General features: G+C 37.7%; 1 long non-coding RNA gene across 1 annotated transcript in view; it reads left to right on the top strand.

The window, feature by feature from the left end:
* Nucleotides 1-47: 47 nt before the first annotated feature.
* Nucleotides 48-14,086, top strand: part of LOC128025276 (uncharacterized) — a 33,729-nt gene continuing 19,690 nt past the window's right edge. The window contains exons 1-2 of the long non-coding RNA XR_008186126.1: nucleotides 48-203; nucleotides 1,105-1,194. This is a non-coding gene — a long non-coding RNA (uncharacterized LOC128025276). The remainder of the gene's footprint in view (nucleotides 204-1,104; nucleotides 1,195-14,086) is intronic.

Below are 14,086 nucleotides of genomic sequence, written 5' to 3'. Positions count from 1 at the left end.
AATTCGAATTGGTGGAGATTTTGTGTGAATAACGAGTTTAACGTCGGTCTTTTATCCACAAAAAGCTATCATATGAATTGAAATGTAGTAGGTAGGCCTACTTATATGGATTAGTTTTTTGTGACATTTGGAGCTTGTCAGTTACAATTATCACCCTCCCAATCCTTATCCTTGAGGTTCAATGAGAAAAACGTCAAATGAAGGTGAGTAAATGAAAGTGTTTTCCCCCTTTCATATAAATCCTTTAAAAAATATTTTATTTATTTTATTTTACAATATCACGACTGGTAGCCCAATTTATTTAACATTTTTATGTTTTTGCTCACTGCTCATTTAATGGCTTTCATCTTATTTCTTCCCTGGTTTCTCACTTCTGCCTGGATATTTCCAGATCTTCAGGGAGAGTGTATGAAAATCTCTCTTCCCTCTTCCCTTTTAAAATGATGATGCTTACTTTTAAAGCATTGCATGGCCTGGCACCACTTTACTTTACAGAATTGTTACATCCATACACTCCTAATTTGACTCCTCTCACTAAAATGGTTGTTCCTCAAACACGATTAAGATCTATGGATTTTCTCTTCTTATGCTCCCGTCCTTTGGAATACTCTGCCTCTCGAATTTAGAGAAGTTCAGATTAAGACATATTTAAAAAAAACAACAACAATAACACACACACACACACACACACAAAAACACTTGCATATGCTTGTTGATTTTGTATTGTTTTTATTGTATTGTTTATACTGTGTTCAGCGCTTTGAGAAGCTGCTTTTAAAGGCGCTTTATAAAAGAAAGTTTATTATTATTATAAAGTCCATCATTTCATGGGTATCATGGCTTCAAATTATTGCTGTTGATAATCAAAAGTCACATACACACAGTGTTTTCAATAATTTAGTTGTTTGAAAGTCATGTTCCCATTAGCTAAATGTGTGTGGGTGTATGCTTTTATTCACAGTATCATTTATGTTTGATAACAAAAGGCCTGGTTGCCTTGTACCTCATCATTAGGAGCATTCATCAAGCAAAAGACACCAGATGCTGGCAAAAAATAAATAAATAAAATGTTTGTAAAATATTGATGCCATTTTCCTTTTGCAGGTTTAGCAAATACATGTTACACACAGCACAACAGATCCCATAAATCTGTCAAATGATACCTAAAAAAGATGTGCATGCTCTACAGATCTTGTGAGTACATCTCTTTTTATTATTTATCTGTGTGTAATTGCTCTTTTTGCTGTAAGCCAGGTGCCACTTATTTATTATTTCACAGTATTCCTCCATTTCTTTTCTTACATATTGATGATGTTATTTTAATGTAAAGAAACCAAACAAACCAGTATTTACCATTAGGAATTATTTTTTACACTTGACACATAACAAAAGACATAAGGATATGATCAAAAAGTGCTTGTACAGCTTTTATGATATGCTTATACAATATATTTTATCACTTACCACAGACCAAAACAATGCTGTCTGCTGGGCTCAATGCACTCATTGTATATGTGCAAAATATTTTTTTTAAACAAGAATTCCTCCATTGCACACACACACACAAACACACACACACACACACACACACACACATAAATATCTTATCTGAAAATGTGGGTTTCTGTCTGCTTGTTTGATGCACATCATGACACGTCTCTCTAGCTGGATCTAGCTGGATTTGGTGGTGATTTCCAATTTTTTTTTGAATGAGATGGCAGCAAAGTTTTTGGCTTCTGTCTGGATATTTTAACTCTAGGATATCAGCCTGAGATCACCAGTGAATTCATTATTTTCTGAAATATGAAAACACACGCCGACACCGCCACAGACTTTTGCACCATTAGTCTACATCTTCATAACAAAAATGAGTGTGACACATCAATATTTCTAAACATAAAAATCCTTGTTTTTCTAGTTTCTGAAATATGCTAATAACTTCAGAGAGCTTATGGAAGTTGAATGTAGAAAGAAGAAAAAAGGAAGTTGGAAGGGAGGGAAGTAGATGGGGTTTGTACAGTGTACAGCTGGAAAGCACTACAGTAGAGGCCAAATGTGTTAATTGTATACTGCTCTTGGCTATTTGGTACACTGTAATCACTGCATTGGGAACTCCCTGTGCTTCTGCAACAGAACATTTGCTTCCTCTATGAGATCTGTTTGTGGGGCTGCTGTGGCATGTGTGAAGCTGGGTTGACCCTACACTGAAATATGTTTCTCCATCAATCTTATTTTTAGTTAGCGGATGTCGTATAGTATACTGATGCACAGCTTGGCCATATCCCTGTTTATGGTTGGATTCCATCTGTAATCTAAAAAAAAAAAAAAATCCATATCAGTCAACACTTCTTAAAATACATTTTATTGCTGTCTGTTCTGTCTGGAGAAGCTCCAGTTCCTGGAAGAGCTGAGATGTTTGAGAGTGATGTTGAATACATATGCAGTCTATCTGTCAACAGATAGCTTGGTTTATATTTGTTGAATTTTTTTTCTTTTCTTTTTTTTTATATAATGCCACCTGATTGCGTGCACACACATGCACATGAAGATGTGTCTACACAATATTCATCTGCCTCGATCATGTCTCATAAAAGTGTAACACAGGCCTAGTTTTAAAAATAGCTGCAGTCTAATAAAAGCAGATGAACTGGTGTGTCAGGGAGGTCAGGTGAGGTGATGTAAAGAGAGACAGGGTGAGCAAAACGGTGGGTGACTTGCTCAAGTAAACATGAGCTCCCTTAAAGTTTTACTTTCATAGAATTACTCGAGAGAAGAGATATGATTAGACTTCCAGCTGATCCCTGGGAGGTTTATTAAGTTCAAGGTCTCGTTTACAGGCTGTTTACTCTATGCATCAGTGTAAGGGTTAGCTGATGTCTAGGCCCAAATGGAATGTACCAACTTATTTAGCAACTTAAATATTCTCAAATGTAGAGTTCTACACTATTATAGATTGCTAAATACACAAGTTAGCCAAATATTTAACAAGCAAACATTCGAGGGGAAGTTGGCACGTTTAGTAGGATTTTTGCTGTATCCCAAATTATGCACTTATTACACACAATATACTCTGCCATAGAATGCATAAATTGTAGAACGTTAGCAATTTCATATGGAACCTTTAACAGTGTTTGGTTAACAGAAGCATGTGCTGTTTTCCAAATGTGCTGTGCTAGCTTATCACTTTTAGCCCTTCCCCACAGATAAAGTTGCAACTCTCAAGTGCATAAAGTGTCCGGTACACTTTGTTCTGTACAGTATCATCTGGCACTCATAGTGCACTACACCTCACTTTTTTTATGTGAGCACACCTTTTGAACTATAAAATGATGTAGAAAAGTTCATAAGTATCAGACATCGGAATGACGGGCTTTTAAATATGCAGAGGTGAATGTGCACAGATTTCATGGAAGCCTGATCATGTCTTAGAGTTTTACTGTGTCGTTTTGTTCAGTATTTACTGTTCTCATTTTTCATATCAATCATGATTTCATGACATAACAAAAGTGCACAAATGTTAAAAATTATGGGGTCAATAATTTTTTTTTTCAAGAAATTAATACTTTTATTCAGGATGTATTACCCTATTAAGAAGCCTATGCCATAATTTATTTTAAATGCATTTAAAAACCCCGTAATGTGTTATTTGTTCATTCTCTTTAACCTTTATTTACAGGTGCTGGTCATATAATTAGAATATAATCAAAAAGTTGATTTATTTCACTAATTCCATTCAAAAAGTAAAACTTGTATATTATATTCATTCCTTACACACAGACTAAAATATATTTCAAATGTTTATTTCTTTTAATTTTGATGACTATAACTGACAACTAAGGAAAATCCTAAATTTAGTTTCTCAGAAAATTAGAATATAACTTAAGACCAAAACAAATAAAGGATTTTTAGAAATCTTGGCCAACTAAAAAAGTATGAAAATGAAAAGTATCAGCATGTACAGCACTGAATACTTGTTGGGGCTCCTTTAGCCTGAATTACTGCAGCAATGCGGTGTGACATGGAGTCGATCAGTCTGTGGCACTGCTCAGGTGTTAAGAGAGCACAGGTTGCTCTGATAGTGGCCTTTAGCTCTTGCGATATGGCATATCGCTTCCTCCTCTTCACAATACCCCATAGATGTTCTATGGGGTTAAGGACAGGCGAGTTTGCTGGCCAATTAAGAACAGGGATACCATGGTCCTTAAACCAGGTACTGGAAGCTTTGACACTGTGTGCAGGTGCCAAGTCCTGTTGGAAAATGAAATCTGCATCTCCATAAAGTTTTCAGCAGCAGGAGGCATGAAGTGCTCCAAAGCTTCCTGGTATACGGCTGTGTTAACCTTGGACCTCAGAAAGCACAGTGGACCAACACCAGAAGATGACATGGCACCCCAAACCTTCACTGACTGTGGAAGCTTTACACTGGACCTCAAGCTACGTGGATTATGTGCCTCTCCTCTCTTCCTCTAGACTCTGAATCCCTGATATCCAAAGGAAATGCAAAATTTACTTTCATCAGAGAACATAACTTTTGACCACTCAGAAGCAGTCCAGTCCGTTTTGAAGCGAGACACTTCTGACACTGGTTGTTGTTCAAGAGTGGCTTGACACAAGGAATGCAACAGCTGAAACCCATGTCTTGCATACGTCTGTGCGTAGTGGTTCTTGAAGCACTGACACCAACTCTTTGTGAATCTCCCCCACATTTTTGAATGGGTTTTGTTCCACAATCCTCTCCAGGGTGTGGTTATCCCAATTGCTTTTTTCTACCACATTTTTTCCTTCTCTTTGCCTCTCTATTAATGTTCTTGGACACAGAGATCTGAGAACAGCCTCTTTTGCAACAACCTTTTCTGTCTTGCCTTCCTTGTGCAAGGTGTCAATGGTCGTCTTTTGGACAACTGCCAAGTCAGCAGTCTTCCCCATGATTGTGTAGCCTACAGAACTAGACTGAGAGACCATTTAAAGGCTTTGCAGGTGTTTTGAGTTAATTAGCTGATTAGAGTGTGGCACCAGGTGTCTACAATATTGAACCTTTTCACAATATTCAAATTTTCTGATACTAAATTTGGGATTTTCCTTAGTTGTCATTTATAAACATCAAAATTAAAAGAAATAAACATTTGAAATATATCAGTCTGTGTGTAATGAATGAATATACAAGTTTCACTTTTTAAATGGAATTAGTGAAATAAATCAACTTTTTGATGATATTAATTATATGGCCAACACCTGTAACTGACTAAAGTACAAAGAAAAAAATTATTCCAGTCACATATTCCAGTTACCGATATCATTTGCTCTGCCGCACCCCCAGACCATGACAGATGTTTGCTTTTGCATCTGTCGCTGATGAAAGTCTAGATGGCCCCTCTGGTCTTTGTGACTGAGAACTCAACGTCCATTTTTCCCAGAAACAAGTAAAAAAAAAAGTGGACTCATCTGAGCGCACACATTTCCACTGTCTTTTTGACTGAGATGAGCTCTGGCCTCAAGTTGCATTTATTGATGCAGTCGCAGACTGTGTGAAGTGACAGCGGTTTACCAAAATACTCCTGAGCCTGCGGCTATATTTAACAACGCAGCATGAGGGTTTCTTATGCAGTGCCATCTGAGGTCTCAAAGGTCATGCACATTCAGCTGAGGTTTCCTGCCTTGCCCTATACAGACAGATTTTTTTGGATTCTCTGAATCTTTTCACAATATTATGTATGGTAGTTGGTGAAAGACCTAAATTATTAGCAATTTTGCATTGAGAAATGTAATTTTTTATTTTCTTGACACTTCTCTCATGAAATATGTCTCAAAGTGATGAGCCATGTGTCATGGTTCTGTTTAGTTTCATCATGGACTTAGTTGTGTTTTCATGGACTTGTCATTGGTTTTCTTCACAAGTCTTCCTTTTGTTCAGTTTTCCCGCCACTCTTTAGGTGTCATGGTAATTCATTTAATTTACTCAGGTGTTCATCATTATGGCCCTTATTTGTCTTGCATTTAAGTTGTTGTTGTGTGATCTTTCGTTTGTCTGTGTAATACACAGCTGTCTCACAGTTTGGCATGCTGTGGATTTATTCAATAAACCTCCTTTAATTTTCATCATTGTCCTCATCCTTGGAGTATTTGTGACACCATGATGCTTGCAAAGACTGAGATGCTCCTTTTATACCCAAACATGATACCCTCACCTATTACCAATTCACCTGCTTACTGTGAACTTTTTCAAAACAGTTTTCTATAACCCTTTCCCTTTTATTTTGCCTTTTAAAACTTTTTTGGAGTGTGTTGCAGCCATTAAAATCAGCATTTGTTTGTATTTACAAAATTCAAGGTGGTTATATTCTAAACATTTTCTTTGTACTTTTGTCAGTTAAATAAAAGTTAAAGAGCATTAACAATCACTGATTCTTGATTTTATTGCATTTTACAAAACATCCCAACTTTTCTGGAATTGGGTTTGTAGTTCCTCTGTGAGCTGATCTCGCTGGCTAGCTGCTGGGCAGCAGATAAATATTTGAAGAGAAATGAAAGAAGGAGGCCTGAGCCAAGTCCAAGTAAGTTTTCCAAATATTTAAGGAGTTCTACTGTGAAAACAGTCTCACTTCAGATGAAATGCCTGGAGAGCTAATTCTAATAAAAGCTCAGGAGGATTATTTATTTTTGATCAGAGAGGTTGGATTAATGAGAAATAGGGCAATGAATGTTATTATGAGGTATTCATCAACCCACAATAACTGGGCTCAGGTATCCTCTCTCAGTAAGATAGCAAGCTTCACTAATATCAGCACAGCACCTGCATCCACTAGGGGGTGGTCTCATGTCACAGGACTTACAGGCAAGGAAACAGTTGTTTTTTCAGCAAGTTGTGCAATATGGCATGCAAATAATAATAAAATGTTTTTTTTATTTTATGTGAAGGTCTCAGTTTACTGTTTTTAAACACTGCTTTAGACTTTATTTGCTTTGTGCCTTCAAAGAAATCAGTTCAGGCTGTGCATCGGTGAGGGGGCCTGGCTGTGATGGCTGCCTGGTACAGTCTGCTGGCAGGGTGAGGTAGAACTGTCCCTCCAAATGAACATAATAAAGCAGCCAAGGGCCTTTCAGAGCCTCACACTCTGTGTCCACTGCATACATTGGGTCTTCTAATCTTTCCGGTAATCACTATAAACTCAACAGAGCAGGCATCCTGCTGAGGTACATTCTGGAGTTGTGTGTTATCTGAGAGAGTGGTGCAGGACGGCCAGCTGACTCTGGCAAACACAGCAGCACTCTCCTGCCAATGCAGGGTCAGAGTCTCACCCAAGACAGGAAGAGCAGCACAGAAACATCAGCTGCTGCATTCCTTTTATACATCTAAGACAGGAGGTGCGTTCCATACGACCGTAAGTGTACTGCGAAGTGGACTTCACAGGGTATTCCGCCATCTTAAGTGAGATTCCAATCCGAAGTGAGTGAACATGTTCAGTTCGAAGGGCACTGCACACGCCACGATTATCCACCAACTGTCAGTGCGCGCAGCACGTCATCACCAGTCAGAACGGTCAACTATCGATGGAGGAGTTTATGTATGTTTGTAAGTATTCATACATTTCATCATTGTTATACAAACTTTATTTACCTCAGTGTTTACTATATGGCTGTGCGCGCGAGACCGCTATGCAATTATATGACCATTTATTAGAAACACATATATATACAGTTAACCAAATAAAAGTTTATTTTCATATTTGCCTGACAGTTACAGCAGGGCTTCAATTCTCTTAATAGTCAAGTAATAGCAGCAATATCAATTAAAGTATATAATGAACATAGATTTTTCATTATATAGTACTCAATGTTTTTTTATTTTATAGTGTAAATATTTTAAATGTGATTGTAAATAAAATGTAAAATATGAATGTAGTCCTATATATTTAAGTTATATGATAATCTGCGCGACCCCATGTTGACTTACTTTGATGACGTTTGCAGGGCGAAATGAGCGGTTATTGTCAGTGAAGTCCACTTCAACTGATATACCATGCTCAGGGAGTAGGGAGCAGTGAACACTGCGTAGGGACCCTGTCGAATGGAACACACCTAGGGTTATTCAAATCTTGTCCTGGAGGGCCAATGCGCTGCAGAGTTTAGCTCCAACCCTGATCAACACTTAATGTAACACTTTATGGTCCATGATGGTCCATTTTGAACATCCTGTTGATAGTAAGTAATGTTGCACCTACATGTCTTCTAACTCTCATCATATTAGAAGACTGTTTGCTTAATATCTGCTAACTCTTTATTGTTATGGTCTCCCAGCAGACATTCCACTAACTATATCCAGTTTAAACATTAGAGCTTGATGTTAGCATAGCTAATATTATGATCTAGATTTCCCACAAAGCCATATCATGTGTTCTGTTTTATTTTCGATTAAATGTGCCCTAGTCTTAAATCTTTAACTCTCTGCTGCTTCCTGACTTCTTATCTCAATGGCGCCTCCTGGACCCACCGAAGTACCCTTCTCGTCAGCTCCAAACTCAACCTTTACCTCTGTATCTCTGCAATCTTTCCACAACTTTGTTAAAAGATGAGCGTCATCTCTTTGGAAGCCTAACATAAAAAGTTCTGGAGGTGGGGATGGAGTTTGTCTGTGCTAATGGTATTGCACCAGTGCTAGTTTCCTATGTTCTTTCTAGCATTGAGGGATGAGTCCTGAGAGGGGAAGTGACCCTTTTGCCATTGGCTATGCTAGTGCTGGTTGCTCAGGTCTGTTGCTCACTCACCTGGAGAGTTTAGGGGGCACTGGGGAAAGGGTCAGTAACACTGCTCTCAGAGCAGTTTCCAGTCTTCTTCAACATCTGCAGCCCACTGGGGTTACATCACTCACCTTAATCTGCAGCTGTCAACCCCAGTACAACAGCTTCTCCAGTGTGCATGGATACTGCTCCTGACCCCCTTCCTGCCTGCCCCACACCGTTTCATGTACCCCCCCCAACCCCAGAGATAAACGGCAGCGAGTCAGATTACCCAGAGTCCCTGCTCCTCTGAAGCAGCCCATTCACAGGCCTCTGGATAGCGATAAGAAGATGAATCGTAGCACTGTTCTTAGCACTTTGTGGAAGCCGCGCTGCTCCATCTAAGAGACTCTCTTTGTGTGTTGATGCTTCAGCTGTGTGTGTGTATCTGCATCCATGTGCACTGGCAGAAGAACTATTTCTTGTGTATTAGGGGCCAAGTTGAATGACTCTTTAAATTGTAACAAATGACCTGGGACAGAATGAGCTGAGAGGTTTGTACAAGAACATGCTGAGCAGGGCTCAACAATAAGGATGGATGCTTGCTGGCCACGGGCCAGTTTAGGAGAATTTCAGGCCAGCTGATGAGACTGGTTCATGCTGTTTAGGAACAGTGTTGCACTGACATTGAAAATGTAACATTCATTGATCTAATACAATAATTTTAAGCTTTGCTAATTTAAACAATTGGTCATTTTACATTGGTGTTGCAAATTTGCTGATTTGTTGCTGAGGTTTTCAAAAAAGTCTCGAAAGCATCAGTTAGAATATGCTGAAAATGGCTAACCAGTCATTAATATTTTGCATCGAATACCATTGTATTTTTAGCAAAAGTGTTTATTATAATAATTAATTTATAATTTGTGAGTTACATCTTCCAGCTTTTTACGTATTTTGATGTTTATTTTGTGAAGACAAAAAAAATATTTTTATGAAAAATAAAATTATTTATAATACAAAATGCTGAAAATAAATATAAATAAATTTAACAAATATAGGTAATACTTTAGTTTAGAGTAAAATTTACATTATTAACTAGTTGCTTATTAACATTCATATTACTAGTGTATTTGCTGTTTATTAGTACTTATAAAGCACATATTAAAGCCTTATTCTGCATGACCATATTTTAGATCCCTAAATCCTACCCCATACCTTAACGTAACTACTACCTTATTTAAGGAATAATTGATGAGGGGCTGTTGAATTTTTAGACAATAAACCTGAGGTGGTGCTGTAGCCACAACATGAAGTGGATTCCCCGTTACACCTTGGATGTGCATTATTTTCGAATAATTCAACGGAATGAAGTAAAGTATTCTGCTTTATAATATGTACAGTTTACCACACCTCAAGACATTGTTCAGATGTTGTATTTCAAGACATTCATCAGTTTTTGTCCTTAAAACGCTCTCTTGCGTATAGACTAATTTCTTACGGTTGGAATATACTACACGTCTTTTGCCCTAATTTACCTTGATTTTCAGTTTTAGACTATTACTTCATCAAGTTGGAGGATATCAAACATTTTCAGGGAGAGAGAGATTAAGTGTGTTTGAATCACCTGAGTCTGTACGTGTCTACCAGTGTTCGGCAGCAGCGTCTTTCCTAATAGCATAACTGTAAACTCATCTGCTTCAAGAACGGTGCCGTTATTACCCTGTTAATTAAAAATGGCATGTAGCTTTTTAGTTGCTAAACTATTTTAAAATCATCAGCGCAGCACTGACAACGTGTTTCTGTTTGAGTGTGTGTTTGTCCTGCACAGTATGCAAGTCATTGAGTGGGAGAGAGCGGGAAAAAGAGTGTGCTTTCCATGCAGCTACTTGGAACTACTTTAGCCGTGCGTTTCCCTGAAGATAATTGCTGAACTTAGAATGTTCATCAACCAATCAGATTTAAGCATTAAACAGCCCTGAAGTAATAATTACTTATATGCAGCAAATTAAATATCATTCTGAAAACAAAAATGTTGTCAGGTCAATTAACACTGCTTATCTTGATGAGGCAAAATACACAATAAACTATTTGCCACTAACTGTGGCAAGTTAAATAAAGGTCAGGTTAGGTACAGGGTCTAAACAGACATTAGGTTTTACCCTGTCACTCCATCTTTAACGTGCTTTATGAGCCTATGTTGAGACCGCAGGCTTGTGCAGCCATAAGCCATAGGCCAAAGCAACCTGCGTGCCAGACTTGAATGTGCACTTGGCAGAGATAGACAGTTTGTGGCCGGATGGGAACTCTATTTACAGATGCTCTGTCAGCCCAAACCATATTCAAAATGTCGGATTTCCCCTCTTGCACTGGATTGCTATGTTTGTAATCAAGTTACTCATCCACATGGCTGGAGTCATTGGCATTTAGTCATAACGGTTCCATTCAATTCATAATTTTCAGTTGGTTTCACTTACAGTTTACATCAAACTAGTATGATTGAGATGATGTCAAATTTGACTTGATAATGTTAACCTTTTGCTTAGACTTTTTATAGGAAATTGACTATTGAATATTTGACTGCTTGAAGCCTATAGTCTTTTTTACTGAAAGGGTGGTGAATTTGTACCTTAATCAGAAGGATTCAGCAGGTAATTATGAGTCATTTGTCAGGAAGTAGCAGGATGAACAAAAAGCTTAATTGTAACTTTTTTTTTGTAAATCTCCACCTTAGCTGATATTCCATGCTCTGTCACACCTGATTTTGATTCTCACAGGTATGCCCGCCCTGGGTAACCCCATCTTCTGTTTTAATAACATGATAACCCTTCATGTAAATCTTCATGTCATAATCATTCAACCTGACACAGAAAGGATAACAGGAAAAAAATTCGAGAAAACGGCTAATCTATTCTTTGAGTGGATGTGGTGTGTGAATTGTTTTGAAGTTGTTGTTATCACTCTGAAGTAGCTTTTTCATGGACTATGGTGTAAAAAACAAAACATCTGTTACATTTACGGTAAAATACCAGGAGTTGTGGTTGCCAGAACTTTGCAGAAAAAAACAAATATGGTAGTTCACATTTCACAGTTCACCATTAAAAAAATGAGCATTTTAGTAACTGTTATAATGTTAATATACCAACCTACTGAATTACTTATATCAGTTTTGTTCCATTGTAACACATTTACAATCACCAAAACATGTGTTTTCACATTTGAAAGTGTTTTACAGTAAAATAACATCAAATTACAGTTAAACAATTAACATGTTTTTTACAGTTTAAATCATTATATTTTTTTACAGTGTATGTTTGATATTTTTATTTAGTTCGTTTCATTTAAGTACCAAGTTTGTCTTAAGTGTATTGCTAAAATTATCACAAAACTCTCCCACTGTTAGAAATATTGTCAGACATGAATTTTATGATTTTTATGAAACCAAATCCAGACCTTAATAATTACAGCAGACACAGCAAATCTGATGACAGGTCAGCATAAAAAGGGAATTTCTCTTTTATGCCCAGGCTCTGTGCCAAAGAACTGGCAATGCTCACGTTGGAAAATAGTTTCCATAAGATGACTCCCATGGGTTTATAAATAAAGATAAACTAAGTGAGTTACTCATAATCTTCTCCATGAAAAATCAGTATGACTTGTTTGGAAAGAAGTTGGGTGGGGGTAATAGAATACTGTAAGCCGTGCTAACTTGTACCATCTGTGGCAATCTCTCTCTGACTTTCAGCTTTTGTAAATCTAGAGTTATTTTTGGTCCAAGCCATAGCGATGAAGGACATATGGACAGCTGCAGTAAATAATGATTCTGCTGATGGTTTTCCTATTCGAATTGAGATGTTATGGTTTGGTGTCATTAAAAACACATTAAACAGTTTCTTTGACAGATATTTTTGCATGATTAGATTTGCAATCAAGCTGAATGTATATAAACATACAAATATATCACACAGTATTGGCTAAATATATATATTTTTCCATTTGATTGCTATTTCACATGGTAAATAAGTCATATTTTATCCAAGTTTGAATGTACTTCAAAATAATTAAAAAGTAAACATGTTCCTGTAGACACAATTTACAAACAAATGACTCTTTTGATCTGGCCTTTTCAATGATTAATTCAAAACGACTCATGAATTGAACTGTTTTAAAGGGGGGGGGGGGCGTGAAATGCTCGTTTTCACTCAATATCCTGTTGATCTTGAGTACCTATAGAGTAGTACTGCATCCTTCATAACTCCAAAAAGTCTTTAGTTTTATTATATTCATAAGAGAAAGATAGTCTGTACCGATTTTTCCCGGAAAAACACGACCGACTGGAGGCGTGACGTGTGGGCGGGGCTAAAAAAATCACGAGCACTAGTAGGCTTTTGCGTTGAGAGCGTTTGGAAGCTTTGACATTATCGTGAGGACAAAACCATCATCCAAAACAAACCATGGCTAACAGTCAGATTCAGCCGTTTATTTATGATCCAGAATCAGATCCCGAGGCTGAAACTGAACGAGAGCAGCAGCAGCAACGACTCGCTCCGAGCGGGGCTCGAACCCGGGTCCCCGGCATGGGAGGCGGACCCACTAACAAGGAGGCAGAGATATTTGAAGCAGTTTTACTCACCGCCTGCGGTTCCAACACACGATCGTGACCCTTTTTCGTTGTGATTGCATTATCCTTAAGAAATAAACGATATGCAAATCCGTCGTCAAACTGGGCCTTGTTTGTAAAACAAGCATCTTCGAAATGCAGGGAACAAACAAAAACACTTGAACAACTCCGTTGATGCTCTGTAAAAATAAACTCCATTCACTGGTCCCTTAATGCTGTTTCTCTTTTGGTAATCTGTGCAGGGTTGTCTTGCCCTGGCAACCAAAAACACACTCCTTTAGTGACATTTCGCAACGATCTCGCTCTGATCAGTGAATGTCTGTTGTGCTCTCAGTGCTCTGCTATACGGGAGCACGCGCTCTTCCGGGAGAAGTGCCCTTAGGACCCACATAAGGAAATTCCGCTCCATCTAACGTCACACAGAGCCATACTTGAAAAAAACTTTCAGAAACTTGTGGCAAACCGGAAGGAGTATTTTTGGAACAGAATTTTTGGAATGCATGAAATAGCATTTCACCCCCCCTTTAAGGAATCTGAGGAATCATTCATTGAATATTTTACTATGTATTTATCATTATTTCCTGTCCCAGTGATGGAATATTTTAATATATTACATAATTGATAAATTAAATATTTTATAAATAAACAGCACTACGTATGTGTATGTGTCTCTGTGTGAGCTAACTCTGACAGAACTTTCCTTTGGAGACATCCTCAACTGGAATGTTGATTCATATATATAAAGCAGATGCTA

This window comes from Carassius gibelio, chromosome A12 (assembly GCF_023724105.1).
Source record: "Carassius gibelio isolate Cgi1373 ecotype wild population from Czech Republic chromosome A12, carGib1.2-hapl.c, whole genome shotgun sequence".
In the NCBI taxonomy this organism is placed as follows: domain Eukaryota; kingdom Metazoa; phylum Chordata; class Actinopteri; order Cypriniformes; family Cyprinidae; genus Carassius; species Carassius gibelio.
This window is presented reverse-complemented; position numbering and strand designations above follow the sequence as displayed.